General features: G+C 30.9%; 1 non-coding gene across 1 annotated transcript; it reads right to left on the bottom strand.

Moving 5' to 3' along the window:
• Window positions 1–17,273: 17,273 nt before the first annotated feature.
• On the bottom strand, window positions 17,274–17,362 carry LOC126738071 (U6atac minor spliceosomal RNA). Its single transcript, XR_007661217.1, has one exon. It is a non-coding gene; the product is annotated as a U6atac minor spliceosomal RNA (small nuclear RNA).
• Window positions 17,363–17,637: the final 275 nt, after the last annotated feature.

Raw genomic sequence — 17,637 nt, 5'->3', positions numbered from 1 at the left:
GAAAATGGCCCATCTAAAGCGTTATAGTAAGCGATATATGGCCGGTGAATAGGTAGATGGGATCTTTTGATAATTTTCAGTTACGATGTGTGGTCGAGACTCGAAAAGTCAACGATGTAAAAAGCATAAAAGATGTTTGCCTTAATTGAAATAGCATTGCTACAATGGCTAAGGTAATCATTGAAAAAGTCGAGAATTTTAATATAAAAGCCTTTAATAGTTAGATTAAAAACCCTTGCAGGGATGCTCCCAAGCAAGTGAAAGAATGTTCCATTAAGACAAAAAGGATCCATTTAGACATCTGTTTTCGTGCCTCGATACCTGATTCGAATTTGTAAGAAGGATCTCCGATTACAAAGGGAACGGAGAACAATCGATTGATACCTATTAATATCAAATATCATTGCGGAGCACCGTGTGCTGGGCATCACATCGAGAATTAAATTGTTCACACAGCAAGAGGCTCGGGTTCTCATAAGACAATCCTTTTGTGTATGTCATGGGATTTAATTTTTCTTTGCCACGATCACAAATCAAAAAGTCACATTAAGGAGATGCTGTAAAAATTGCCTTTTTTTTTAATATCGTAGTTATATTTTTTTATGAGCTAACAATTCTTATAATGCAATGATGTCCTTCCTATTAACTTAGGAAATATTAGTTATTTTAATTACTTCATTTTTCCTTAATTATTACATTGTCTTGCCACAAAATGAAATAAATATATAATTTTCTTGTTTCGCCTCATGAAAACCATATACAGGGTGTTTCAAATTCGACCCTTAACATGGAGATCATGGAATCTGGGTGTTGAAAGTTAAAATTTCGAAGATAATCGAAAAAATACGAAATTTTGAAAAATCTATATATTTTTTTCTCAGTTTAATTCTTATCCGATTTTAAAATAATTTGCTCATTTGCGTTTGCCACTTTTTTCGTGCTACATGATGGTGTTTTTAGATTTTTATACGACGTTTCGTCTTTTGCTCAACACCATCAACTTTGTTTTTTCTTATAGGCTGATGTTCGGCCTTTGCATTTTTAAAATCTTTGCAAAATTTGCTTTTTAATGATGTATCACAAGTAATATTTTTCATTTTTAAAAATCTGAATTTTTGAAAAAAGCCAAATTTGCCGCAGTAGTGCAGACACATTACTTCAAAGTTACACCCTTATTATTTAAAGTCATTTTCCATTTTATTTTACCAAACTATGTTAAATGCCTGGAAGACAAAAATATTACGTAAAATTCCTGGAAAATATTTAAAAAATTATTGAAATTCCTGGAAGGTGTAAAAATTTCCTTAAAATATCTGAAATAATATAGAAAATTAATCCAGTCTTCTAAAAAATCCATAGAAGAATCGGTTAATCGTTAAGAATCTGGAAATCATAAAAAATTTGTCCAAACATCTGGAAAATAGAAAAACTAATTTTAAAAGCCTGGAATAAAACAATACTTTATTGGGATAGCCTGAAATAATTTAAAAAATTGCTCCATTAACCTCCATTTTCCACATTTAAAAAAATCTCAAAAACGCAATATTGTTAAATTAAATAAAACCTCTGATAATGAAATAAAGATATTATATTGCAATATTAGACATCTATTGCAAGTACCTGCAAGATATGGAAAAATTACCTCAAAACCTTGAAATATACAAATAGTCAAAAGCTCTGGAAACTATTAAAAATTATTTCAAAAATTCTGTAGCTGAAAATTGAAAACCACAAAAATTAAAAGAAAATTGAGTTGAAATACCCGGAAGACGTGGAAAACAATTCGAAAGTCGTGGAATAAAACTAAATTTTATTCCAAATGCCTCGAATAATATAAAAATACCAAAAAACTATGGAAAATTTAAAAAATTCAAAACATTCTGAAAATAGAAATAAAAAAAACGGATCCAAAAAAACAAAATTAAAAGACAAATTATTTCAAATAGTTGAAAGACGTGATAATTGACCCAAAGTCCGGGAATAAAACAAGATTTAATCCAAATGCCGCAAATATTTTAAAACTACTTAAAAAATCTGGAGAATGTTAAAACTTTAAAAAATTATGAAATTAAAAATTGGAAACAAAAAATTACTTAAGAACATTAAAATTAACAAGTAAGTTATTTAAAATACTTGGAAGATTTCATTCAAAATGCCTGGAATATTGTAAGGATGTTCGAGAAATCTGGAAAATTCCAGCAAATTTAATTTAAATTTCAAAGTTTCTGGAATTAAAAATTAGAAACAAAAATTCATCCTAAAGCATTAAAATTAAAAGAGAATTTATTTGAAATACTTGAAACACGTAGAAAATGACCCTAAAGTCCACGAATAAAACAAGATTTTATTCAAAATGCCTAGAATAATATAAGAATGCTCGGAAAATGTTAAAATTTATTTCAAAAATTTAAAAGTTCTGACTTCAAAAGTTCAAAAGAAAAACTTATTTTAAAAGATTAAAATAAGTTTGTAATTGATCTTTTAATTTCGAAAAATTAAGAGATAAATTTTTTGAAATAATAATAATTTTCCGAAATCGTCGGGTATTATTTTGTCTCCAAATGCGTAGTATTTCTGTTAAAAATGCCATAGTTTGTAAATACTAAATATACTTTCGTCGGTCCATATAAATAAATTTAAATCATGTCTTGCTTTTCTTCATTCGTAAAAACCATAATTGCTTAAATTATAATTAAAAAAATAGTCAGTTTGTACTAAAATACTAACAACAACCAACATACAAATATTTAAAACACGTGATATTTATGACAGTTAAAAAAAAACAAAAAGCAATACAAAAGTGCAAATTATTTTAAAGTCGGATATTTCGAGTCGATTTTTTCGAATATATTCGGAACTACTTGAAATTTTAAATTTTTTTTAACGGCATATTGTTAGGCTCAAAAATTCTCAACTTTGACGTAATTTAATCATCTTCATACCTTTTATAGATTCCGAGATCTCCCTCCATGTTGAGAGTCGAATTTGAAACAACCTGTATACTCTACAAATTTTAATGAACATAAAGTAAATTATTCACAAAGGGAAGCAAATTACAGCTCAGAAAACTTAAATTACAATAAAACAAGAGTTTGACCATAAATTAGCCTAAAAGGTCTATAATAGAACGTTAGTGTTCCATTCCCTTTGAAGTAAAACATTTCATAATGCTGAATAATTAATGCTCTATGTCCAACCACTAGAAACAGAAAATTAGAAACATATTAATGTATGAAAATTGGGCTGTGTACAGTAGTAATTTGAACATTTTAGTTCGAGAAAATATTATATTCACTTGGAACGAGAAACTGCTAAAGCCATTATAGTTAGTAGTACCCGAGATTTTAAATTAATCATATCGACTTCTTAAGATCCCAAAACACATTTTCTAGGAGCAAATATAAAATATCGCTTTTAATTTTAAATTCCAATTTATTTTCCGTAAGATTGCTTGCCGCATTTTCCCAGCTTCACGAAATGAAGTTTCCTCTCTCATATTAAACGTATACTGTCATCTCTATATTCTCTATACTATCAAAACGTGATAAGACTTCACCTCTCGCTATTGTTACGCGTTTTGCAGGTTTATCACAAAAAAAAAATTACACATTCGGTTCGGTGAACATGCATAATAAAAGAGTACCGAGAGACGCGGTATATTGAAGCTCTTACCTCACATATTTATTTGAAAGTATATAATATATGCTGATATCTTATTATTGGGAAGTATGTGCATACGTTAAACGTATGTGTGTGTAATAAAATTTGTGGCAACGTACGGCGAAATGTCGTATCAAGATTTTTGCTTGGGTGGTTTTAGGGTTTGCTAGGATAGAAAATTAAAAAGTGGAAGATTGTGTCGGAAAAATGGGTAGAAAATTAAGTTTTTATGGTTGTTAGCAACCTGGCAAAATCTTTTATGATGATCGAGCAATTTGGCGGATCCTGATATCCGAGAGACGACTCGAGTTCAGTTCTACGCGGGCCCCGCTCGTAGCTGCTTTATTGTCATATATTTTAAAAGTTTATTATTCATATGTTATTATATATTTTTATAATGTACATATATGTGCTTTTATAATTAAAAAAAAGTCTAAAATCAGAAGTGGGATAAGCCGAGCGAAAATTGCCAAGGTGTATGTACCCGGTGATTTCGTACTCTTACAACGGTGACAAAAATTACCAAAAAAATTGGAGTCTGGTTGAAAGGGTCCTTACAAAGTCACAGCTCTAGGGGTACTACAAGTGGGAAAAGAATCACTGACTAACTATGTAAATAATTTCTTTTTTCTCAAATGAGCATAATTTTTTTATAATTTAATTTGGATCATAATTGGAAATTAAGTTTGCTATAAAACAGAATTTTACTAATTTGTTTAGTCATTATAGTCTATATCAGAGTAATAATTGTAGAGCGTCTTATTGCAATCATGCTTGGCGTTCTATATTGCCATAATAAAATACAATTTTAAAGGGATTTTTAAAATATCTTTATTTTTGGTTATTTCAGGCACAGATTTTTAGTCAGACTTACAAAGTAATTTTTTAATCCTTGTAAAGGTTTTTTATTTAAATCAATTTTTTTGTTTAATATAATTTTGACGCAGACAATTGAAGTAATCAAATTGTTTTTTTTCTTGCTTAGATCAAAAATGACGTAATTTTTGCTTTCTTGTAATAATTTAACAGCAAATCAAGAATTTTTTTCTTCAAGGCAGTTGAGGTTTTTTTGTTAGATTAATTAATTTGTTTTTTTTTAGAGACTAGATTTTTCTAGATTAGACTTTAAATGGCAGTTCAATTGAGTGTAATAATTTTTTTTGACCAGGCAGTTGATGTATGCCAAGTTTCACTTTTTCAAGGTAGTAGAAGCAGTTTTCTAATGTTTCAAGGTAAATTTTAGGAAAAATCAGATAGTTCAAAAAGCAGGAAATCTATTTTTTTCCTATAAATTCAAATAGAAACTCAACTGCCTGAAAAAAGGAATTTTTTCATTACATTAATTTTAAAAAATTCAATTTTTGACTTAAATAAATTTAAAAAAAATCTAGACTCTTGACATAACAAAATTTCCCTTAAAATTTATAAATTCTTTCTGTTTTAAATTTCTTTTGGTCTCTAGATTCTTTCTCTTGTAGAAAGGAAATTTTTCGAGAATAAGTCACACAAAAAAAAATGTCCAGGAATTTGAAGCATTTTTTTTAAATTAATTATTTTGTTATTTTAGACACTAAATTAGACTGTAAATGAGGGTTCAATTGCCTGTAATAATTTAATATTTTTTTTGCCAAGCAGTTGATCCCAACCCTCACTTTTTCGAAATAGTTGAATCAGCTTTCTAATGTTTAAATATAAATTTTGTAAAAAATCACATGGCCTCCACTGCCTAAAATAAATAAAAGGCAGGACAACTCAACTACCTGAAATTCTCGTAGAGGATCGTAAAAATAATAATAATAATAATAATACACGGAAAGCATCCTCACGAACTTAATGCCGAACATGTCGATTATAAAACTACTGATTGACTCGTGGAGATCTATTTCTTGAAACTGAAGGCTTTATAATGGCTATACAAGACCAAGTGATTGCTACAAGAAATTACCTTAAGTACATTACTAAAGATGAGAAAGTAATCGACGATCAATGTAGAAAATGCCTGCGCGTAACGGAGACAATTCAACATATAACATCAGGATGCACATCTCTATCAGCTGCCGAATATCTGCACCGACATAACTGTGTGGCAAAAATTATTCATCAAGAACTGGCAAAACTTTATCATCTAATTGGCGAAACTTGCCCCTATTACCTGTACAAACCAGAAACTGTACTTGAAAATGACGACTTTCGCCTCTACTGGGACAGAACTGTTTTGACCAATAGGACGCTGACTTCAAACAGACCCGATATAATCTTAATAAACAAAGCCCAAAAGAAAACCTTTCTAATTGACATAGCATCGATATAATGTCCTAGAAACGACACACACTAAACTTGCTAAATACGCAGATCGAGCTCACGAGATAAAACAACAATGGAGGCAAGATAATGTATATATACTCCCTCTAGTTATTTCATCCACTGGAATTGTCCCTTTAACCCGGTCCAAAAACCTTAACGCATTGGGTCTTTCCTCCTGGACGATTGTCACTATACAGAAATCTGTTATACTGAATACATGCAACATTGTTCGAAAGTTCCTAAATCTACCATAGTAAAATTCATCTTGCCTTCAGGCCGATGAAGTTGACAACACCGCTATCAGCAAGCTAAGGCAGAATCAGAATATAATAATAATAATAATAATAATAATAATAATAATAATAATAATAATAATAATAATTCTGAGTTCTTCAAAGAATTAATGAAAACTTGGACAGTCAGCAAATAATATTCTAGATCGAGAACATTAATACAGGCAATATTGATGTAAAATGGGACATTTTTAGGGTGATAGTGTCAGTGCATTATTAGTGCTGTTTTGCATTAAATCCCCTACCATCAACCTTACACCATTCAAGCGGTCGTGAATAATCACCTTCTTTAAATATGTTGAATAATAACGGAAAAAAGACATCCCTAGTAAGGCACTTCATGGAAGATTCCCAAATGATCTGTAGAAAGATACACTTGACAGGGCTACAATATTTGAAGAATGGTGTATTCTTCTCTAAAAGAGAAGAATTAATGATAAGCCTCTAAGATTATGTTGTAAAAACAACATTATCCTGGATTCCGACCCGTAATTAAAGAATTAAATTATGACAAAATCCCAAGAAAGTGGTCAGCGAATGAACTACTTAAGAAAAACTTCATATTCTCTTCATATAATTTCACCCAAGCCACGCTAGTAATATTTTCCACTCTGTTTCTCTCGTCGAGATCTCAAAGACATAATTCAAGTCAGTACGACTCATTTCAGAACTTTCTTATCTTTTGAACGACACTCGAACGCGAGCAGTATTTATAAAGACCGCCAATAAAAAGTCTCTTTTTCATGTTTAGCCGCTATCACACTTTAACTTGGAAACCGACGAAAGAAGACAATGGAATTTATCTAAAATATTACGTGGGACGTGCCCAGTTTTTTTAAAATAGCTTTTAAAATGGTCGGTAATGTTGGTCTATTACATGAGTGTTTAAATGCATAAGTAAATTATTTTTTATTTTATTAAAATAATCAGTAAAGCCATTTAAAGCGAGGTTTAAAAAAAATTGAGCTGTTGCTATTAGTACCATGATGTCTTTTTTTTATGTACTCTACCGGTACAAGCTCTATATAAAAGAGGTGGATGAGAGGAGAGATTCTTAATTATAAATAGATTGCAAGCAATTGCCCTTTAATTTAAGCCATTTTGAGAAGAATAGGATCTAATGTGATGTGATGGGTTCTTTTTATCGATCTAGAAATATTTTTTACCATTAAGCACAGCAATAGCTCATATTCCCATATTATAGTCAGCAAATCCCTAAAAAATATACTTAAGCCGATTTATAGGGATTTACGCGAAAAAGAATATCATTCAAGCTTATTCATATGTGGGTTTTTTTTTCTTGATTTCTCTAAGAGCAACAGTCATGACTAGTTAATTTGCAAAATCCACCTACACGGATAAATATTCAATTGTTGCCCATCCCATCAGGGCCATTGTCTCGTGCCATTCTTATTAAATGTTTGTATGCATGTGTTTCGGTTTTTAAATCACTTTACGGTATGTGGCATCACAAATAGTCGTTAGTGACATCGATACTTTATCATGTGAATAAATTACGGTCTGAATGTTTATTCGTCGAGCGATATTAATTGGGAATTTAATTTCTTTCAAGCTTTAAAGAATCTCAGATTGGGATGAGTTTTTTGCTTTATTTAGTACCCCCATTTTATGCTTTTGCATTAATTTGCTTATTTTTTTGCGGCATACGTCCACAAAAAACAAATTTACCCCGAAAAAAAAAGCATCCAACAGAGAAAACGACCATAAAGCAAGCGATCTCCTCCCATTTAAAATAAATCAGTTACTAATTCTTCCCGACCGAGTTGCACACCTTGTGTCCGAAAGATTTCTTGAGGTTTTTGTAACAAAAGGGCCGCAACATTTTGCACATGCCCTTCGTTTAAGGTATCGATATAATAGGTGTAACTAACGAATTCAACTTCGCCTTTTGTGTTTAGATTTTAAGGGTCTAAGTCTCGACAATGGATTTGAAAGAATCAAAAGGCGAAAGTCACCAACCGTAACGATACGTCTTCTTCAAGGCGCAGTTTAAAAGTATTTTGGGAAATGTATCAAGGTTAAAGGGAATTTCCATAAAGTATTGGGTTTTGTTCGGAGTCACAAGGAATAAAACTTATAGGTATTAGATAATATTAAATATTTCAAACATTTATCGCGTGACTTAACTATTTAGAAGGAAATATTTAATAAGATATTTTGGTTATTTATTTTACAGCTGAAAAGCTTATGGAAAAGCAATTTGTCCATTTAAAATGATAATAAAACTGAATCTAAATTAATTTACATTTTGGGCATTCTTATCAACTTCTACCATTTTATTAGGTCTAAAATAAATAATACTTGAGATAATAATAATAACGTTTATTATACAATATACATATTAACCAATACAATAAATAGAAAATTAAACGTTTAGAAACACTTGTGCGCGATTTGTGGTTACATAATCGGGTAAATGTCAAATTTAAGTAATTATCTCCTTATTGGGTAAACAGTCTATAACCGGGCTAGAAAGTTCGTTTCAGGGTACACTCGAGAACAGTATAAATCTGTAAGTTGATATTTCAAAACACCCTGAAACAAAAAATATCTATTCGATGTATTTAGGATTTATTAAATCATTAAAAACTTCTCTACCCATAAAAAATATCCAGTTTTTGGCTTTGCGTTTAAAAGAGCCTTCAACCATCTTTATATCATTTGGGAGCAAAATATTTTAAGCTCCTCTGTCCATGAATTTTACGAGTCGTGGTTGGATATGCCAAGTTGTTTTGCCTAGTAGATGAATTTTGGTTGATATTTAACTCTATTTTGTTTTTATTTATATATTTAAGGATTTCTTAACAATAGAGTTAACGCAAATCTAATATCTTACTTCAGAAAAGAGGTTATCAGTGGGATATATTCTGTCTCTGCGAAAAATGATTTTTAAAAACCATTTTTGAGTGGATTTTAATTTTTGTATATGTGTTTCAGAAACGCTTCCCCATCCCAAAATACCATAAACTAAATGTAATGTTCGGTAGTCAAAAAGTCTCGAAGGTACATAAATTTCGAGAGAAGTCCCCTTAACTTCTAAACCATTTTATCGACATAAAGGTCCCATTTCAACAAATTGTCAATTTTAATACCGAGATATTTAAAAGATGTTGCTTCGGGTACTTCACAATCCCCAATCTTAATGTTGCCAAGCCTTTGAAGGGAACTTCTGTAAGTTGCAAAAGACATGTAGTTAGTTTTTTGTATATTTAAAGTTAATTTATTGTGTTGAAACCAGTTTTTTAATTCCACAAAGTCTTTTTTAATTTGGGTTGTTATAATTTGCCAAGACTTTGATCTTTCCAGCGTTCCATTTAGTTTAAGCTTATGCATGTCGTTTACATAAACCGTAAAAAGTAAAGGACCCAACATAGTTCCCTGGAGTACTCCATACCTAACATCTCTTTCACTGCTTATGGTTCCATTAAAGTCAACACGCTGCGTTCTATTTGTAAGGTAGCTTTTAAGCAAATCGACAACTTTGCCTCGGAGTCCACAGCTGTGTAGTTTTTTTAAGAGTATCTCATGACAGACAGCATCAAATGCCTTAGACAGAACCACGAACAGACATAAGCAAGCTTCACTATTATCTAGTGCATCAGATATTTGTGATGTTAAAAGTTTAATTGCATCCTGCGTAGATCTTCCCTCCCTGAAACCAAATTGCAAGTCTGATAATACATTAAATTTAGTTAAGAAATTTGTCATTCTTTTTTTAGTTAATCGTTCAAAAACTTTTGAAAATGTTGACAAAATTGAGACAGGTCTGTAATTTGATATTTCTGTTTTATCGCCATTTTTATATAAGGGTTTAATAGTTTCGATTTTAAGACACTCCGGAAAGCACCCTGTATCAAACGACTTATTTATTATCCACGTCAACATCGGTGAAATTTGTTTTAGGCATTCACTTCTTATATTGTCCCATCCAGGAGATTTTTTTATCTCAAGGTTCATTATAGTTCTATTGACTTTAAAGATTGACACGTGCCTTAAAAGCGTAGAATTTTCTAGATATTGAATGTCGTTCTTATAATTTGGCAAGTTTTTAATCTTTTTAGCAAGATTCTCACCTAGGTCGCTATAGAAGTTGTTAAATTCATTTGAAATAGTCTGTTTCTCAGTGTATACATTACCATTTCTTGTTTTTATTTGGCGTATTTCAGTCTTTGATTTAGTTTTATTACATATTTTATTTATGCAGTCCCAAAGTTTTGATTTTGACGAAGAATTTTGGATTATTTGCATTTGAAAATATTGAATAGATATTTACTACGACAGTAGAGTTCACTTTACTAATATCTCTCAACTGAAGTAGTAGACTAGTTCTTTACAAATGATCTTCGCTAAATTAAATAATAGCTTTACAGAAATAGCAGAGTAATCTAGCATATATGGTAAAGTACTTTAGTGCTATTGAAAAGTACTTTAATTTTTTTAGAAAGTCAAACGAGCTCTTTTAAATAATTAGTTTTTCAAACTAGTATATTCGATTTTTTCTTTAGGCAAACCCCACTTTACAATAAATATTTTTTCGTTGCAACTCAATTGTTTATTATAGAGGTTATATTTCTTAGTTATATAGAAAAGACTATGCGATTTAAATGACCTATTTTACTATTATCATTGCTACTGTTTTTTTTGTATTGGCAATTTTACTTTTAAATATACTAGGTGTAATGTTAATGAGTAATTTTGCGATTGCATATAAATTTGTGTAAACTATAATATTTATAATTTAAAAAATAATCATATATACACTCGCCGGCATAAAATTCCGCCACCCTGAAATATATAAGTTTGATGTTTTATAATTTTTTTATTTTTTATCAGATTCTCACGATTTTGCCATCAGTTTTTAGATACATTTGTTGTGATTTTTTAAAATCATTTTGTAAAGTAGCATTTTTCGATTAGGCTATATTATACAGGAGTAAAACAAACTGTTGTTTTTTCTCGTCATTTCAAAAGACCCTGTAGGAAAATTAATGTGGATAATTCTATTTACATACTATTCCTTGTAATCTTTGACGTATTCTAAACATTTCGATTTTTAATTCATTCCATTATCTCATTTCTGCTGCGAGCTGTAAATTTTTTATTAAAACGCTGATTTGACGCTTATTTTTAGATGTTAAGTTTTCGGTTAAAAACCTTTTTAAAACGGTTTTCCGATGTGGGTAGAATTGTTGCGTTAATAGAGGATGTCCGTAGCAAAAGTTATGTCGCCCGTACTCTGAGATTTCCGCGGTCTACAGTTCGAGATGCCTGGAATAGGTATTTACAGACGGGAATTTTTACTAGACAAGGCTCTGGCAGAAGGAGAATGACCACTGCAGCTGATGATCACTTTGTCACCATTAGTTCTTTAAGAGATCGAAGATCTACTGCTGTGTGTCTAAAAAATGACTTGCGAATACTTCATGGAGTAAGTGTAAGTGAAAGAACGATACGTAGAAGATTAGCAGAAGCTGGACTTTATTCACGAAGGCCAGCAAGATGTCCACAATTACTTCCTCGGCATCGACAACACCGACTGAGGTTTGGAAGATCGCATCTTGAGTGGACTCTAGAACAGTGGGCAAACGTACTATTCACAGATGAATTCAGGGTTTGTTTAAGGACGCCGGATGGTCGTGAGCGGGTATACAGACGTAGAAATGAAAGATATGCTGACTGCACCATTTCAGAACAACTCTCATATGGTAGCGGTTCAGTCATGATTTGGGCGGGTATTTCTACCGAAGCACGCACCAATCTTGTATTTATTCAAAATGGAGCTCTAACCACCCACCGTTACATTGAGGAAATCCTTCAAGAAGTTGTTGTCCCATTTGCTCCATTTATTGGGAACCAATTTACATTAATGCATGACAATGCTAGACCTCACGTTGCACATGTAGTGAGCGAATATCTGGATGAAGTTGGACTCCCAAGATTGGAATGGCTTGCATGTAGCCCGGATCTCAACCCAATATAGAACATCTTTGGGGTCAACTTAAAAGGGCCGTTCGTCGTCGTCCTGTACAACCACAAAACTTGCAAGACTTACGACTAGCGCTGATCGAAGAATATGAGGCTATTCCTCAAGAAAGAATAAGGAATCTTATTCATTCGATGCCGCGAAGACTGCAAGCTGTTATTGCTGCGAGAGAAGGAAATACACGCTATTAAAATTATTTTTTTTTAAATAATGATATACTATCTTTATGATATACCTAGTGTTTGTTTCTCCTAATAAAAATACGCTTCAAATCAGCGTTTTAATAAAAAATTTGCAGCTCGCAGCAGAAATGAGATAATGGAATGAATCAAAAATCGAAATGTTAAGAATACATGAAAGATTACAAGGAACAGTATGTAAACAGAATTATCCACCTTAATTTTCCTACAGGGTCTTTTGAAATTACGATAAAAAACAACAGTTTGTTTTACTCCTGTATAATATAGCCTAATCGAAAAATGCTACTTTACAAAATGATTTTAAAAAATCACAACAAATGTATCTAAAAACTGATGGCAAAATCGTGAGAATCTGATAAAAAATAAAAAATTTATAAAACATCAAATTTGGCCAATATTTCAGGGTGGCGGAATTTTGCGCCGGCGAGTATATTAATTTTTAGAAAAAAGTGCTAATGCTTAAGTTACTAATAAGGGGATAATCAAAATATTTGACTGATCATTTTTTAAAATGTTTACATTCAAAGCTGTAAACCGTCCTAGACTGTGTTCGATGGGCCACCCTATATATTAGCCGTATAAACTTACATGAAATTGCTTGATTTACTTTTATACTTACATGGAATCTGCATTCTAACTCTAATGGTGATAGTTGAGAATTAAATAATTTTTAATAATAAGCCTTGTACTAACTTTAAAGAATAAGTATTATATTTCTTCTTTATTAAGCAACTGAGACCTTTCTTCAATGATTCCTGCGTCTAAATATAATGTTTAATGTAATTAAAGTATTAAACAATTACAAAATTCTAAACTTCTGTTATTTGATAAACCCAACTTGTAGGCCTGTAACTCATAATCAGTGTTATAAGGCTCAGTAGCAAATTAAGTACATTATGTTCAGGAAAGTCTGCGTATTATTTAATATACTTATATAGGGACTCCATGGCTGGAGTATATACATACATAGGTATGTACATATAGATGATGGTAAATTATATATATAGAGTTCCAATATGTAACTAAAATATATAATAATTAATTATGTTTAAGGCATAGGGTACAATAAGTTAGGACAAACTTACTGCTAACATACCTCAGTTAAAAAAGGGGTATATTACCTATTGTAATTGAGATTATAATATTTGCACAAAATGTATTTACCCAAGTAACACATCATATATTATTATCGCTAAATATATATTTATTAGTAATTTTTTTGTTTTGGTATATTTATCAACCGTATATGGTCAAGGTATATTTATTAAACTATAAAATATACATAATATCATATACGATTGTATTTACATAAAATTTGGGTATTTTAAAAAATTCACATGAGATTTATAGACCTAGTTTTCAAACTCGAGCACTACACGTCAAATATTTCATGAAATTATTCTGAAGAATCACTGTTTTTCATTCATATTATCCAAACTAATAACGCTGTTTTTATACTAAATATTTATATATAAAATTATATCAAATTTAAATAAACAGTGCTATTAAATTTAATATTGAACATATATTTTCTACAAAAACATTGTTTTTCATCGACAAAACCCTTACCCCCCCACCCACCCCAAACATTTGCCCAGTAAGAAATTCTCTTGAAAAGTCAACGTTTTTCGTTTATAATAACCAATCTAATAGCACTATTTTTGTATTAAATATTTATTAATATACATATATTAAGTATTTTTAATATAATTAAATATACACATATTAAATTTAAATAAACAAACTGTGTTATTAGATTAGATATTAACGAAGAAAGCAGCTGTTATTTACGCATAATATTTTCGAAAATAATGGTTTCTGACAAAAATATCTTATTGGTAAGTTGTGTGGGGTGGGTGGGGGGGGTAAGGGTAATATTAATGAAAGACGTTCTTTTTTGCAGAAAATAATTGCCTGAAAAAAAAATTTTTTGAAAGAAATTATTGGTGATAAAAAAATCTATAGTTCTTGTATCTATACTTTTCTCACGTAACCTTCCTTAAGGTTTTGAGTAAAAAGTGAATAAGCCCTATTTTATTTTTCGAAAGAAAGGCATATTGCTAAGAAAATGACCCCGATATCACACATATGCCACTGTATAGGATACCAATGAAAAAGAGTAAAAAGTAAAGTATAATAGTACCTAAATAACTATAGGAAAATACAATAATATGATTCGACCGTGCATCAATATACAAGTTCTGTTGTTATTTGTAATCCTTTCACACCTTAATTTTAACAGTTATTAGAAAAACCTTTATTTTTCAACAGTCATAGGAAAGACCCTATTTATGGCAGAGAAATTTAATTATGAGTTAGAATATTATTGTTTAATAAAACAAAAAAATTCTTGGTATAGATAAAATGCGTTCTATTTTAAAAAAGAATCATAATTTTTGCGTAAAGTTAATAAAAAATTAATTTTATGGACACTGGGACGTAGTTTTATTACCACTCTAAAAATTCTTCTCATGGTAGCTAAAAAAAGTGTTAGTAGGAACTTTTTGCTACGATTTTTCTCAGTGTACCCAAAAAAAATAAATATAATATAAAGGTGGGTAACTTTAAACACCGATAATAAAACTCCTTGGATTCCTTTAATAATCCTTCCATTAAGCTCGTCTTTTCCAAAATAATTCAACTAGTTTTTCACTTTTACAATAACCTAGAATACTCCCTATGGCGCCAAAAACCGTCCCTACATAAGTGGTTATTAAATTAAACTTCAATCAATTCTTAGACGAGGCGAGATATAAGGGAACGGTCCCATAAAAAACTCATAAAAGGCTTCTTGAGCTGATATGGAACGAAATTAATTTGCCCCATGTAGTGAGGGATGAAGAATTCCTTCCTTATGCTAAGCAGATGTCTTGAGTTTAGTGAATGACCGATAAATCTGGCTCTGGCGTTCGTCAAACGGGGATAACTTTTTAAGTGGCGCGGTAAAAGGGAGATAAGGAGTCACAGGATGTACCCAGTGAGTTTTTTTTGAGTAATTTTAGTACAGGTATATCGGAATGTATTATAAGAGATACAAAAATAAATATAGAAGTCAATAACTGCAGTTTGGTGAGTACTACTCAAAACCAGTTTTAGGTTTTTAAAACTTGACAGTCGTCATATACAGGGTGTCCCGAAATTACATCGGAATATTTTACCAGCCGCATCTTTGTCTAAAAATAAGACAAAAACTTAATATACAGGAATCTTGAAAAGTGACAGGGTGTTTTATAATTTCTATTGAAGATGGTTTTTTATTAATATGTTCAAAACGCCTGGTCGTTATTTTTCTAAATTTTTTATTGTATACTACTATTATTCTACTAACTGATTTTATAACATTTTATGGTGAAATGTATGCAGGGTCGATTAAAATTAGTGGTCAGCAAAGATAAAAATGTCATAACTTTTTTTCTGGGTACTTTTTAATTATTTGGATAGTAAAATTAAAAAGAACCATCATTTTTACATAAAAAAGGTACTCTTGTCTTATTTCGTTAGACATTTTATGAAATAGTCATAAATCAGTTCAGTTTTTTTTAACTGAATATTTATTGACAGTTGACAATTTTTGAATAGTAATCACTGCGTTATATTACTTATATACTAAACATAAAAACCTCGCTCTGTAATACGTTTAACAGAATTTAGATATTTGATGATTTAATCTTCTGAATATTCTTTCTTGTATTCATGTTCTTACAACGGTGAAAATCTGCCATCTCAGAAGTTAAAGCCTAAACTCTGGTCACAGTCAAAGTCTCACCGCGGGATGTAAACTAATTTAAAAAGGATCGCCCCCTCTCGGGTAAATTATGACCGATTCGAAGGGGGTCTCTCGTTTTATTTCTTTCAAAAAAAAAGCGCTTTTTCAAATTTACTGTCTTAAAATTCAAAACGTGGTCATTAAATATATACAGGTGAGGCGTAGACCCTTTGATTTATATGGACATTATAACCAAATTTCAGGTTTACATAGGAGGAAACATGCGGCGCGTGTGTGTGTTTAGAAGGCCGAAGAACGTCGATTATATTTATGGGATTTTTTATTGAATAAAATTCGAGCTTAGATGCTATTTTCTATTTATACTCGAATGTTTCAAGTGATCCATGCTAATTTTTGAAAGACCACCCTGTATAACATGATAGGGGTTCAATAACAAAGAAAAAACACCCTTAAAATCGTCCCTTTGCCACCTAAGAAGCCGAAAAAGTCAAACCGAAAAGCCGACAAAATTATCAGTAATAGAGCAATAAAATCGGTTTGTAAATATTTGCGTCCCTATTGACCTAGAGGTGGTCTACCGTTTAATGTTTGGGCTTTCAGTGGTAAATAAAAGTAATTGCCGCCCTTTTACCTTTTTTTTTTATTTTGGTCATAATTCCATGAAATTTATTAGTCACATATTAAATGATTTACTTTGGAGTTAGGAGTAAAGAAATTATGTTACGGATCACAAATAGGCTGCAAGGATATTTCCTTGGAACTAGGAAAATTTGGCAAGGTGGTAAGGTGCATCAGGGAATAATAAATAATTTGATATTTTTAGTATTTAATATAGTTGGGGTCTTAAATGTCATTTGCCAAAATTCTACTTCTGGTATAACTGGAAATATCCAAAAATGTACGGTGATATCTGTGGTAATATGCCATATATGAAGTAGTTCCTCACTTTGATTTTGAGGTATATGCTGTCTTTAAAACCTTATCACGTTTCCATTTTTCTACAATTTTCCAGTCGACCTTTTACATAAAAAAATATATTTTTAATATATTTAAGCTGAGTCAATTCTATACAAAGAAATTATGCAAAAAAAATTTGCTTAAGTGTGCCTTAAGCGTATTTGTGTTTCCATCCTTGTCTAGGGGAGTGCTAACCGTCTCTCCTTTCATACAACACAATTTCATTATCTCAGTATAGTTTATATGAACGTACACACGATAGTAGACAAGCAGTAAGATGTAACCTATTGCGCCATCTTACTATGAAATCAATGACTATGCATATGGTGCTGCCATCTCGTACCAGATTAACATACTAAGTAATGTCATACGGTATTCATAGATGGTACTGCCAAGCCTTATTATATGTAGCGCCATCTAGTGGCAAACTTAATAATTTTATATTTTCAAGGCTTTAGTGGGGTCATCTATGAACAATAAACTAATTTAGTT

Source organism: Anthonomus grandis, chromosome 6, assembly GCF_022605725.1.
Source record: "Anthonomus grandis grandis chromosome 6, icAntGran1.3, whole genome shotgun sequence".
Taxonomy (NCBI): domain Eukaryota; kingdom Metazoa; phylum Arthropoda; class Insecta; order Coleoptera; family Curculionidae; genus Anthonomus; species Anthonomus grandis.
Note: the sequence above shows the minus strand (reverse complement) of the source record. Positions and strands in the feature narration are given on the sequence as shown.